The 12,478-nt window shown below is 36.9% G+C and overlaps 1 protein-coding gene across 1 annotated transcript in view; it reads right to left on the bottom strand.

The window, feature by feature from the left end:
* The window catches only part of LOC132702341 (protein neuralized), a 75,333-nt gene that overhangs the window by 24,736 nt on the left and 38,119 nt on the right, over positions 1–12,478 (bottom strand). The window lies entirely within an intron of this gene.

Raw genomic sequence — 12,478 nt, 5'->3', positions numbered from 1 at the left:
GAGAAATTAAACCAGCAAATTTAGCAAGCGTATCCTTCGTTAGAGCACGTATTCGTCGACTGGCTTATGATATAGATAGCGGCAGAAAGATTAATATAGTTGGAATTTATTGGAGTAAACGGTAGGACCCTAAAGGTGGAAAATTCGCTGACCCCTGGTCTAGAAAATACTAATCATTACCTATTAAGACATATATTTTTATTGATTGTGTTCTGTGGAACTTCCATGAAGTAAGAACCACAAAAAGTGCGCAAATGTCTGAGCGGAATGGTCAGTCCTGGAACAGAAGTGTATTTCGTTTTGTGGCCATTGTGGCATGTAACTGTAAATACTTACGTAACACGTATTCACCAAGAATTTTCTTCTCTAGGCAAAGTGAATTTACATATAGGACATACGACACCAACAGTTTTTTCGGTTGGAGAGCGTTAAACATTTCAAAACAGTACTACTCGAAGGTAGATGACCAAGTTGATGATTTGGGTTCATAACGCTGGAGTTTAAGAAGTTTCGATGACCACGAACTTTTTCAAGTCTAAAAATGCAAATTTCAGGTTTCCCTCCATGGTTCCGGAAGCGCAAAAAGCAGCTTAGCAGACGGAAATCAGGTTTTATGGTAAACGCATTCATCACAGCGATAGGAAGGTGCTGGTTGATTATTTATTTATTTAGATACACTGTTCAACAGGATAAACCCAACTACAGAACAGGGACACAAGTAACAAATTTTAAAAAATTGCAAAAGGACCGCAAAATGCTAATACAACTTAAAATAAAACAAAAAAAATTATATTCTATTCTTTAAAAAACATGTTTTGGTTAGTCACGTACAGAAGAAGAAAATATATCAAGCCGGAAGGAGAAAATTTTTAAATACTTGTACGTGGCGTAGAAAGGTAAAAGGTTTAATCTACCCTTAGGGCAACCCTGGAAACACCAACGTTCAATTTTGATAAGAGGCCCGGATCAACAACCTGATAATTTTGTACAAGAATACCGCCGAGTGACAATCGCGGCGAGAACATAATTTGTGTACTATTACGAAGCGAAATATTGCTTATAATGGGTGTTTTTTTCGGTGTATAGTTGGCATTACTGTTCAAGATGGCGACCGATTTAACAGCTGTCAAGTGATTCATTCTCAGTTTGGTTTGGCAATTCATCATGAATAGACTCACGCCTGAACAACGCTTGCAAATAGTGCAATTTTATTTCGAGAATAATGGTTCAGTGCGGTTAATTCGATTAACTATGGAACGTTTTCGCACCACGTTTACTTTTATTGATAACTCGCATCTCCAGAGACGCCGTACGGTGCGTACAGAAGAAGCTATTGCTGCTGTAGAGCGTAGCATTGAGGAAGACCCGAATGAGTCCATCCGCCATCGAGCACAGGAATTGGATCTGTGTCCATCCACTTTATGGAAGATTTTGCGGAAGGATCTTGGTTTACGTGCTTACAAAATCCAACTCATGCAAGAATTAAAGCCAAACGATCATCAAGTAATGGGCCCAAAACGAGATTGCCGTTGTTTCCGATTTTCATGAGTGAATTTTGTTTAGCGATGAAGCGCACTTCTGGTTGAATGGCTACGTCAACAAACAAAACTGCCCCATTTGGAGCGAAGCTAATCCTCAAGTGTATGTTGAAACACCGTTACATCCAGAAAAACTGACGGTTTGTTGCGCTTTATGGGCTGGTGGAATCATTGGTCCGTACTTGTTCAAAAACGATGATGGCCAGAACGTTACAGTCAATGGTGATCGGTATAGAGCTATGATTACTAACTCATTCATTCCTGAATTGAATAACCATGATGTCCAGGAGATGCGGTTTCAACAAGACGGCGCAACATGCCACAATCGATTTATTGAAAGACACGCTTGGTGACCGCCTAATTTCACGTTTTGGACCTGTGAATTGGCCTCCAAGATCTTGTGATTTAACACCGCTAGACTACTGTGGGGCTATGTATAGTCATTCGTCTATGCGGATAAGCCACAAACGCTTGACCATTTGGAAGACAACATTCACCCTGTTATTGCCGATATACGACCACAAATGTTGGGAAAAGTCATCGAAAATTGGACGTCCAGATTGGACTACATCCGCGCCAGCTGTGGCGGTCATATGCCAGAAATCATATTTAAAATGAAATGCCACAAGATTATCTTTCGGATAAATAACATTTATGTCAATCGAATAATCAATCGTTCTTTTATTGCAACTTAAAGTTCTATACATCGAAAAAAAACACCCCTTATTAATTGGGGGATACTTATTATCATGCCTGAAAGACAAAAGTTTCAATAATTTTCGTTGTACAGATTCGAGCTTCCTTGAATGGACGTGGTAAAACGGACTCCATATAATATCACCGTATTCTAATTTAGATCTAACAAATGCTGAGTACAGAGTCTTTGAAGTTTCTAAACCTGTTAAGTCTCGAGAGTCCCGTGCCATAAACCCGTACATTTTATTCGCGGCAGACACAGCGGAGTCAATATGTAGAATGAAAGAAAGTTTAGGATCAAAAGTGACACCTAGATCAACAAAAGTAGCTGGACGCTGAAGTACGATGTCACTGATTTGGTAGTAATCATATCTGATATTACTTTTACGCGAATACTTCATGACATTACATTTCATGGGATTTAACGACAAGTTATTATGGACACCCTAGTTTTCAATACGCTTTACATTCAATGACAGGTTTTGGCAGTCCTGAATACTATCAATTTTGCAGAACAACTTTACATCGTCAGCGTATAACAAGCAATTAAATAGAAGGGGGCCTAAATTGCTGCATTGAGGAACACCGGATGTTACAACATATTTTACAGACTTGAGTCTACCATAACAAGCTGGCGCCGATCTTTTAGATAAGATGAAAACAAACTGATTAGAGGTAATGATAATCCGTAATCATTTACCTTAGAAATATGTATGACATGATCAAGTCTGTCAAAAGCCGTCGAAAAATCGGTATAGACAACATCAGTTTGAGATTGCAAGTCTAGAATGTCAGGTATAACTTATGTGATATTTGCCAGATTAGTGATGGTAGACCGCCCTTTCATAAAACCATGTTTTTTTTATGTAATACTGTTATTTAAATGGGACGAAAATTACTGATATCTAAATTGTCACCTTGCAAGATTTAAGGCACGTATTCAGTAGGCCTGTAAGTTGTAGAGCAAGGACCCTAGCACAGTCCTTTAAAACAAAAGCCGGAATGCAATCAGGTCCCGACGAAATCTTATTTTTTGTTACTGTTACTGAGGTTACTGTGTGGAAATAATCAAATTGAAATGAAAGGTGGTGTGGAAACCATCCCCGTGGAATGATGATGAGTCAAAGGAACAATTGTGCCCGCATGGAGACGACGTCTGTCTTCACTCGTTTTCATTGGTTCTTGGTCTGTTAGGTTGTCGGCCGAGTCCCGGGGATAAACTTTTATGTCTAGGGGCGAGCATATGCCGTTGCGCGTCTGTCGGCATCACCTGTTGGGCTCCGCGAGCCCCCTAGAGATGGCGGTGACGGGCTCTGGACTCTACGCCGCCCGCACCAAAATATACGCGGCATCTAGATCGTAATTTATGAGTTGGCTTACGTTTTTTTATAAGTTAATTATAAATTACCGACCCACCTCAACCCATACTCGGTTCTTCACCGCCACGCAACATAGAGTATTAACCAAAAATAATTTTTCAATTTTTAAATAAAACTTTCTGTAAATAAGTAAGGAGCCACAATTGATCGAGGTGATTTCAGATGGAAGAATAAATACATGAATGTACACAGTAAAGTAAAAATATAAAAAAAATGATAAGCCCAAACAAAAAGGACCAACAACTCCACTGTATTCCATGTTGTTCGCGACTAAGGGGTATCTTCGCTGTTAGTGAAGCTAGAGCCTTGTGTTTTCGTAAAACTTTGCTACTTTTTTGTGAAACGAAAGTTGACATTAACAAAATTTTCATGACTTGCTTAGTTTTTAAAATATAATAATAATATAATAATAAAATTATTGAGTAGAAGTCCCTAGAGTAATCAGTTTATATCTAAATAGTTTCCTCTTTTTGAAAAAAAAGTTTGGTTATTTTGAATGGAAAACCCTATATCTTATAGGCCAATTTGATTTCGCTTGGTATGAGCTTCTCAAAAAAAATAACAGTATAGGATTATTTGTGTAATTCACCTAACAAAAATGATTTTTTTTTAAATTTTCATGAAGATATTTGCTGATATTTGCAACGATAGACTAAAGCTTATTATCTCTTTGGTTTCAATGAGAAACTACTAAATACAAAAGGTGTCAAGACTATTAGGATGCGCAATTTCAAATTATTTTAAAGTATACAGGGTGTCTCAAAAAATTGGAACGAATAAAACATATATTTTTTTGAAGCAGAATATGCTATTTTTAAATATTGTTTTTTATTCGTTTTGAAATTATTCAACTTTTTTATTCATATTAATACATGCCTAGACCTAATAGTTTTTTCAATATTTAAATTTTTCTATAAAAATTCTAGTTTTTACACTTGCAAAAAAAAATACGATAGCGCCCTTATTTATAAAGATCTTAGATAGAAACAAGGATAAATATTGCAAAAGTTAAAATAAGTGGCAAATTATTAAAAATAGGTATATGACGTAAGTTGTAGGTTTCCAGGTTTCAGAAAAAGTAATATTATATATAGTCTACCACTTAAGAAAATCTATATTTTGTGTGTTTGTGTGTGGCATCGCAGTATATATTTAATCTCTTATTATCTCCCGAAATTTTTCCCGATATTTGGAAGATCATCTTTTTAAGATCGATTTACAAAAATAGTGATAGCGATGATGTCAACAACTACAGAGGCATCGGTAATTCCTAAGTTGCTTGATAAATCAGTTTTTCAAAGACTTGCTTGGCTTTGTAAGAATGTTCTGAACTATTAATTGACAATTTTAATCAAGTTTTGGTTAGTTTTCGTTCCTCACGGATCACACTGTGGACCGTTTCCATATTTATACATGATATTGTCGATATTGGATTCGCATTGTCTATTAATCATATAATGATGTGCAACTGAAAGACGTAGACAATGTGTGTATGTAGTCAACAAAATGATTTTGATTTGAACGTCAGAACGAGCTAATACTATAGATATAGTTTTACTCGATCCATAAGTGTGATTCGGCATAAAAGCACTAAAGATTTAGGTCTGTTAATTTGTGAACCATTATGATATAATGCTCAGCTCTTTTAAATCACCGGTTATAGAAGCCGTAATAACTCTATGTTTTGTTTTCCTTTTCATCATATAACTACGGACTGTATTATTCCTTTATTAGAAAACTTATAGCTTAATTTGTCAAAGAGCCTTCCACAGTAATACTATTTACAAGTCTTCCGGGTTCCTCCTGGTCGGGTGTGATTTATAGCTTATAGCTTGTTATCAGTTATCTTTAAATCAATTAAAAGTCATATGATTAAAATAAAACCTCCTGTATAGTGTTTATTTTTATATTTTTGATTAAATTAATGCATGAAACATGTAACATGAGCAGACAATACCAGACTAGACAACAGTAACGTAGAAAGACCACAAAACGTTGGAAACGAAGGTTCGAAGAAGGAAATTTGGGTTAAATCTTAACATTTTGAGCTCAGAATATTTTGAATTATTAACGAATTACTTTTCATGTCAGTCGAGTTTCCGACCGCGAAGTAGGAACAATCCGTTTGGTGCGGGTACGCCTCGCCCGCGCCATCCTGGTCTCCAGGCGGCGTAACAGGTGGAAACGCGTAATTGAAAATATCGAAAGGTAAAGGAAAAATAAGCGCGGTTTCTATAAGTCGCGGGACCGCCCCTCCGGTCGATTATTGGCAATTTACGACCGCGTATGCAAAACGTCAGTCTAATAATAATTTATCGCTGTATATGTTCGGTGTTGCTGCTCTTTACGCAATGAGGAAACGTTCTTCGTTTGGATGATACGTGCTTTTTTTAATTTCTGGCCGCGACCGCCCATTTGCCGTTCTCAATTTTTTTAGAAACGACAAAAGAGGACGGATGACGTTATATACGGATTTCTTTATGGCAATCTCAAGGTCAAACCTTAAGCACGACAAACTTAAATGTTTGATTTCAATAGCGCAAGAAACAACTTTGCCAAGGGTAAAAATTCTTAGTTAACCGAAAATACACAAAAACCACATCTATTTACCGCTGATTTCAATTGCAAAATAATAACAAATGATAGTAAAATATTTTTTTTAAAGAAACTTTCACAGGCTACTCTAATATTATTTACAAAACCTCTGGACTCCTCCTGCGTCTTTCGTTGTTAAATCGAAATTGCTTGATTCATCAGCAACCGACGCAAGATGAATCCAGAACCTTCGGAAATGATAATAAAATAGCCAGAGTATTTGAAAAAGTAAAAAGTAAAAGAAATTGGTGTCGGAAATCCATCAAAAATTTCACAAGATTCTTTTTATCAGTAGCTCTGATTAAAGAAAAGACAAAGAAATAAATTCATACTTAATGGTCAAAACAGAAATTTCCAAGCTTAAAATTAGGATTTAATTTGCCAGACATATATCTGTAATTGTCCTTAACCCAATTTTCCTATACTAGGTTTACACTAGTTAAAATTTGCGATGATTTAAAAAGAAAGAGCAGAGCAACTATATCGATTATCCTTCTTTTTTGCACTGGGTTAAGGAAAACAAAACCTGATCAACAAACCCTTGGTTTCGACAGAAAAAAATCTTGCTTTCGCTCTTCCATATCAAGCTGAGGTTGCTGAAGCTGTTCAATCGAGATGGAAATTGTTTTGGGTACTTGGGTACAAGTAAATTTGCTGGGATTAGCGCCGAAAAACTAAAAGCTGGTGGTACTCAAATAAGGCAACTTGTTCAAGATCCACAATTCACCACTCCAATGAACGAGCCTAAATCTGGTGTTCATTTGTTCAAGTAATACAAAATTTTCTTGGTAGCCATAAAACAGAGAATTGGGAAGAATTAGTGGAAACTATGCTTTCAACCACCTGGATCGCCTTCTAGAAAAATTGGGCGATTATAGGGAAGAGCAGGGGAGAGATTTCATCGATGGCGATTATCTAAAAAGAAATACGAACAAGTTGTTGCCTAAATTTAAAAAATATCTGTACCCAGCGGGCTCACCTACTTGTCAATTCTTCAGGTTTTCAGCTGTTTTACAGTTGTTAAGTTTATTTGTCAGCTAGGATCTGCTAATGCTAACTTTTGATGGAGTGTCGTACTTTGGGGATCACAAAGAAATTTGCAGCATATACAACCAGAATCCCAGAACTATCATTTCCGCATATTTGCTTTAAATGTGCCCAACTTCGCCAAATAATTTAAAATTCATAATCCATTACGTAAAAAATGACCTTCGATTTGGAAGTTGAATTTTGAATGAATAATCAAGCTATTGCATTTCATCTTCGTGTACTTTGTTAATTCTTGTTATTGTTTATCATTATAAGAAAATGTGTCTTGTTTCTTTTGTTTTTTGACTAATATTGCCTTGCCGTTCTTATGTGTACTAGTATAATAGAAAATAATTGCCTCTTGTTGCCGACTATATGGTATGACCTATTACGCTATAACATTTTGCGTTTCTAGGTTCACAAATATTTTTCTATATATATGGTTTCTATAAGTGTAGTGAATGTATTTACTTTAGAAGCAAGAAACCTATTCTCTTCTGATGGGATAGCCGACTACTTCAACGGGACTGCCCTAGTAAACTCCGATCTAAAACGTCGAATAAAAGAAAATCTTAGAGTGCCAAGTGACTAATGCAGGGAAATCTGGTTTTTATAATAAATACTAAATTCCATGTATTTTTGTTTTTTTGTTAATTGGAAATAGTAATATGAAAGCTACAACGCAAAATATCAAATATAAAATCAAAAATATGACTTATATTGACAACTAGGATCTGCACATAAAAATTACCCACAAACAAGCACCATTATATATAAAATTTACAATTTTTGATGATCGATATGTTTTATCCTTTTTAATAGTATATTATGCCACAAGTGCGGTAAACGGCATTTGATTCACGAGTTTATTTGACACGAGCGGAGCTAGTGTTGAATAAATGAGCAAGTTAAAAAGTTTACCGAACGTGTTGCATACTATACCTTTTCCACGGCCGTTAGTTTTTGGGTACACAAAACAACACGAATACATTCACTGACATGACTGTTACGATTGACAAACGTCAAAATTCAAAGCAGGGGAAATAGGAAATATCTCCGAAGTCATCCGATTGCTCCCAAACCCGTGCGGTAAAATCCCGGAAATGTCTGAAGTGGTTCGGATTCGTGGGAAACGAAACTGACGTGGTAAAGTGACGCTTTCCGCACGCTACATCGGTATGTAATTAGGTATTTTACAGACGGGAGCAGAAAAAATATATAATATGCAACACGTTTGGTAAAATTGTAAAATAACCTAACTAAAATAAATAGGATAAATAACGAATTACAAAAGAGACAGCAACGGTCTATTTTATGGTTTGTTCGATCCTATAAGACTTTTCGGGACCAGTTATAACCCGGACTTGCTTTCACCTTGCCTGGGTTCCACGAGAATATGTTGCCCGAAATAAATCGCCAAAGTTATATATTATTGTCCAACAGATGACAACACAAAGCCGAACAGTGCAACAGCTGTTCGAAGCAACCTGCACTTTTTAAAGTTGTGCCTTTCGAGACGAATAGTTCGAAATTAAGTTGAATGAAAAAATTACCTATACTTATTGAGCATCATTCCATTTGTGGTGCAAAACCTTTTCTGTATAAGGAACGAACTTCAGTATAAAGTATATAGAATAAAAAAAAACATAATTTGCCATGTGTATAAGCAGAAAATCAGTCTTGTTTCATTTTTTCCTCGAGTAATATACCAAAATCCTTTCGTATGGGTATTCCTATAATAGAAAATAGTTCCCTCTTGTTGCTAAGTATGTGGTATTTTCGCTAGGTGCAGGTAGATCGCAAAAATATTTTTTTTCTCCTTTTTAATATTTAACTAACTCGTTGTTATGAGTGTACTCAATGTATTACTTTAGAAGCAAGAAATGGTCGATAATTTAAAGATTAACCCACAACAAAATAATACACAACCTAATTGTATTCTTCGTCTAATGACATGCATGCATCAGCTATAACGATGGAACTATAAGGGGAACAAATTTATGTCATGCTTTAATGATTTTTAAGTTCTAGTCAGTTAAGTTATAAACTCTTTTTGTAGGCTGCTATTAAACAGCACAACATCGGTTTTGGCAATAAGGCTATAATGATGATCAAATATTTTTTGAGAAATAGGACACAGCATCTGCCCTGAATCATAGGAGTTCCACAAGGAAGTATATTTGGTCCATTGTTATTTGGTATTTATACATCTTGTTTTACTCAATGACTCAATTTTGTCAGCATCATCTATACGCGGATGATATTCAAATATATTCCTCGCTTTTGCGTTCTATGGGACAGCAATAAATGCTATAAAATTAGTTATAGCTATATGCTAAAGCTTAATCTATCGTCATTGTTTTCGGTAACAAAAGCAGCGTCAATGAAATACCAAAAGACTTGATACGAGGTCTGTCAATTATATTCCCAGAAAAGTGCCCGGACGGTCCAGAATATACATAAATTCTTAAAATTAAGTTATAATCCTTCGCAGTAGTCTCCCTCTAGCTCGATGCACCGGCGCCACCGTTGGATCCACCATTGGAAGCACCCCCTGAAGCCCCCTGAAGATAGGTCCCTCAGCACCCGTGTCGTGACACGTTGCACCTCCTCGACGCCGTCGTATCGGTTACCCTTGAGGTAGGACTTCAATTGTGGAAAGAGATGAAAGTGGCAGGGGGCCAGGTCCGGGCTGAAGGGGAGGTGCGGAAGCGTTGGAATGCCGTTTTTGGTCAAAAAATAGCGAACTGCGAATGAGGAGTGGGCTGGAGCGTTGTCGTGATGCAGCACCCATCCACGTTCGGCCAATTCCGGCCGTGCACGAAACACACGGGCCTTCAGACGTTTCAAAACTTCAATGTAGAACTTCCCATTGACTGTCTGACCTGCTGGAACGTATTCGTGGTGTACAACTCCATTAATATCGAAGAATGCGATGAGCAAAGATTTCACTTTTGATTTCGACATTCTGGCTTTTGTGGGGCGCTTCCCCGCCTTTTCCACCCACTGCATGCTCTGTCGTTTGGTCTCAGGGTCATACTGGAACACCCAAGACTCGTTTCCGGTAATAACATTTGACATCCAGTCTTCTCAATCATGTCTTCACAGATGTATAAACTGCTCAACTGTGAGCACTTTGGGAACCATTTTCGCGCACAACTTGCGCATCCCTAAATCCTCGTGTAGCATCTGTCGAATGGTTTCCTTGTTGATACCCAACTCGTCTTCCAACATTCTGAGGCTTACCCGACGGTCTCCGAGCACGTGAATCGTCCTCCACCGACTCCCTGCCTTCCCTGAACCGCTTAGCCCACTCGTAGACAGCTGATTTTTTCAGGCAATCATCCTTGTACACGTCGGTTAACTGTTTCATAATTTCCGCGAAACTTACACCACGTTTGACCAAAAATTTGATCACTACTCTTTGTTCAGTTTTTTTAGCACACATTTTCGCGACAAGGGGTCCAAACACGCCGATGATAAAAGTACTGTAACACACGAACTGAACAACCGATCGAGACGAAACTTGCACAGACTGACGCAGAAATGAATCCTCTTTCGAATGACACAACGCGAACGCCGTAGCATAACGATAGTCGCAGTGTTGCCACTTTTCCGGGAATCTAATTGACAGACCTCGTATTTGTTGAAACCACTAAAATTCTAGGCTTAGTTGTTGAGTCAGAACCTAAGTTTCCCAGCTATATATCATACATTCTTTAAAGATCTTATTGTGCTTTAAAAGCCATCTACCCCATCAGCTCAAAAAAGCTTTACGCTTCACTTATTTTATCACATTTTAATTGTGACATAGTGTATGGACCCTGGCTATTAGGCAGTCGATATTCGTATCGAGCTCAGAAGATGCAGAATTCGTGCATTAGATTTATTTTTTTATTTATTTTTGGTATGAAAAGACATAGTCGAATATCAAACAAGTTTAAAGAAATTACAGAGCTTAATATGCCCAGTAGAAGAAAATTGTCGTTTTCAAGATTATTAAACACCGGTCTCCTCCTTATTTATATAATAAAATTACTTTTCGAAGTGAATTACCTAAATTTGCGGAAAAGCGCCTTAACAATACCAAAACATAAACATCAATTTAAAAAAATATCATACATCTTTGTATTAATTCAATATCTTTTACTTTAATTGAGCCATTTTTTACATTTAAAAAGAAATGAAAGAAATCTCTGTTAGAAGGCCAATAATTAATTTATTTTTACGTTTTAGAAAACAACGTCCATTTTTCCGTCTCTTGTGATCTTCTACCCCTTCACGTTGTTAGGGTTTCAACTCTCTATTATACGAAATTTTCTTTTATTCACTGAGTAGCAATTTTAAATTATACCGGTGTTTATTTATACTACTTTTGCTACTTGAAGCATAAGCAATTTTTTTTTATTTTAATCTGTATTATTATTATTATTTTTCCCTGGTATAAAAATAAAATTTAACCATTCCTTTAAGTGTTTAAGTTTATTACGACGTTACTGTATAAGACGAGTGTTTATTTTCCTCAATATTTAATTCTTACTGTTGCCAAGTCCAGTTTAACCGTTTTCTAGGATTTGATAGGAAGGCCGACCCGGCTTGGCTGATGTCCCTGAGCCCGCATCGTCTTCATCCACAACACCCATGAGGAACTACTACACCTGTTTCGATCGAGAGCGAGAGGCAGGATGCCGGGATGTTACAGGTGCCAGTCGAGATATTATGGTCAAGGTGTGCCCATCAGCTGCTTATTATTGCTCCCAAGATCGCATCGCGCGATGCGCAAGAACCTTCGAGTAATGTTCATCGTTTTTCTTCCAATCCGAACTTAATTTTGCGGCAAAAAAATCCGTTTTTCATAGTTTTTTCTTATCCAGCCAGTGTTCGACCCCGAAAGTGTTAAAAGCATTTTCCCACTTTTTAATAAGAAACTGCACGGTATTACTTTAATTCTAGTAAAAAATACAACGATCTTTCGCGTAAACAGAAAACAGCTGATCTTTCTTTCTCGAACTTTAAATTTCCCAGTCCCCGAACCTATTATGAATCGTTCTATTGTAGACCTCAAGCATATTAGAGAAGAATAGAGGCCGCTCTAGTCGAGAAAACGTTGTGCAAGGACCTGAAGCAGGTATTTGTGATAAAGATTTTAGACCCGTAAGATATACTGGTGTTTTTGTACGACACGAAACCCAGAACAGCCAGGTCCGTAATGGTCCATTTTCTAATTTTTTTAATGTTAAG

The sequence above is a fragment of the Cylas formicarius genome, unplaced genomic scaffold (genome assembly GCF_029955315.1).
Source record: "Cylas formicarius isolate icCylForm1 unplaced genomic scaffold, icCylForm1.1 PGA_scaffold_5__7_contigs__length_24384050, whole genome shotgun sequence".
In the NCBI taxonomy this organism is placed as follows: Eukaryota; Metazoa; Arthropoda; class Insecta; order Coleoptera; family Brentidae; genus Cylas; species Cylas formicarius.
Note: the sequence above shows the minus strand (reverse complement) of the source record. Positions and strands in the feature narration are given on the sequence as shown.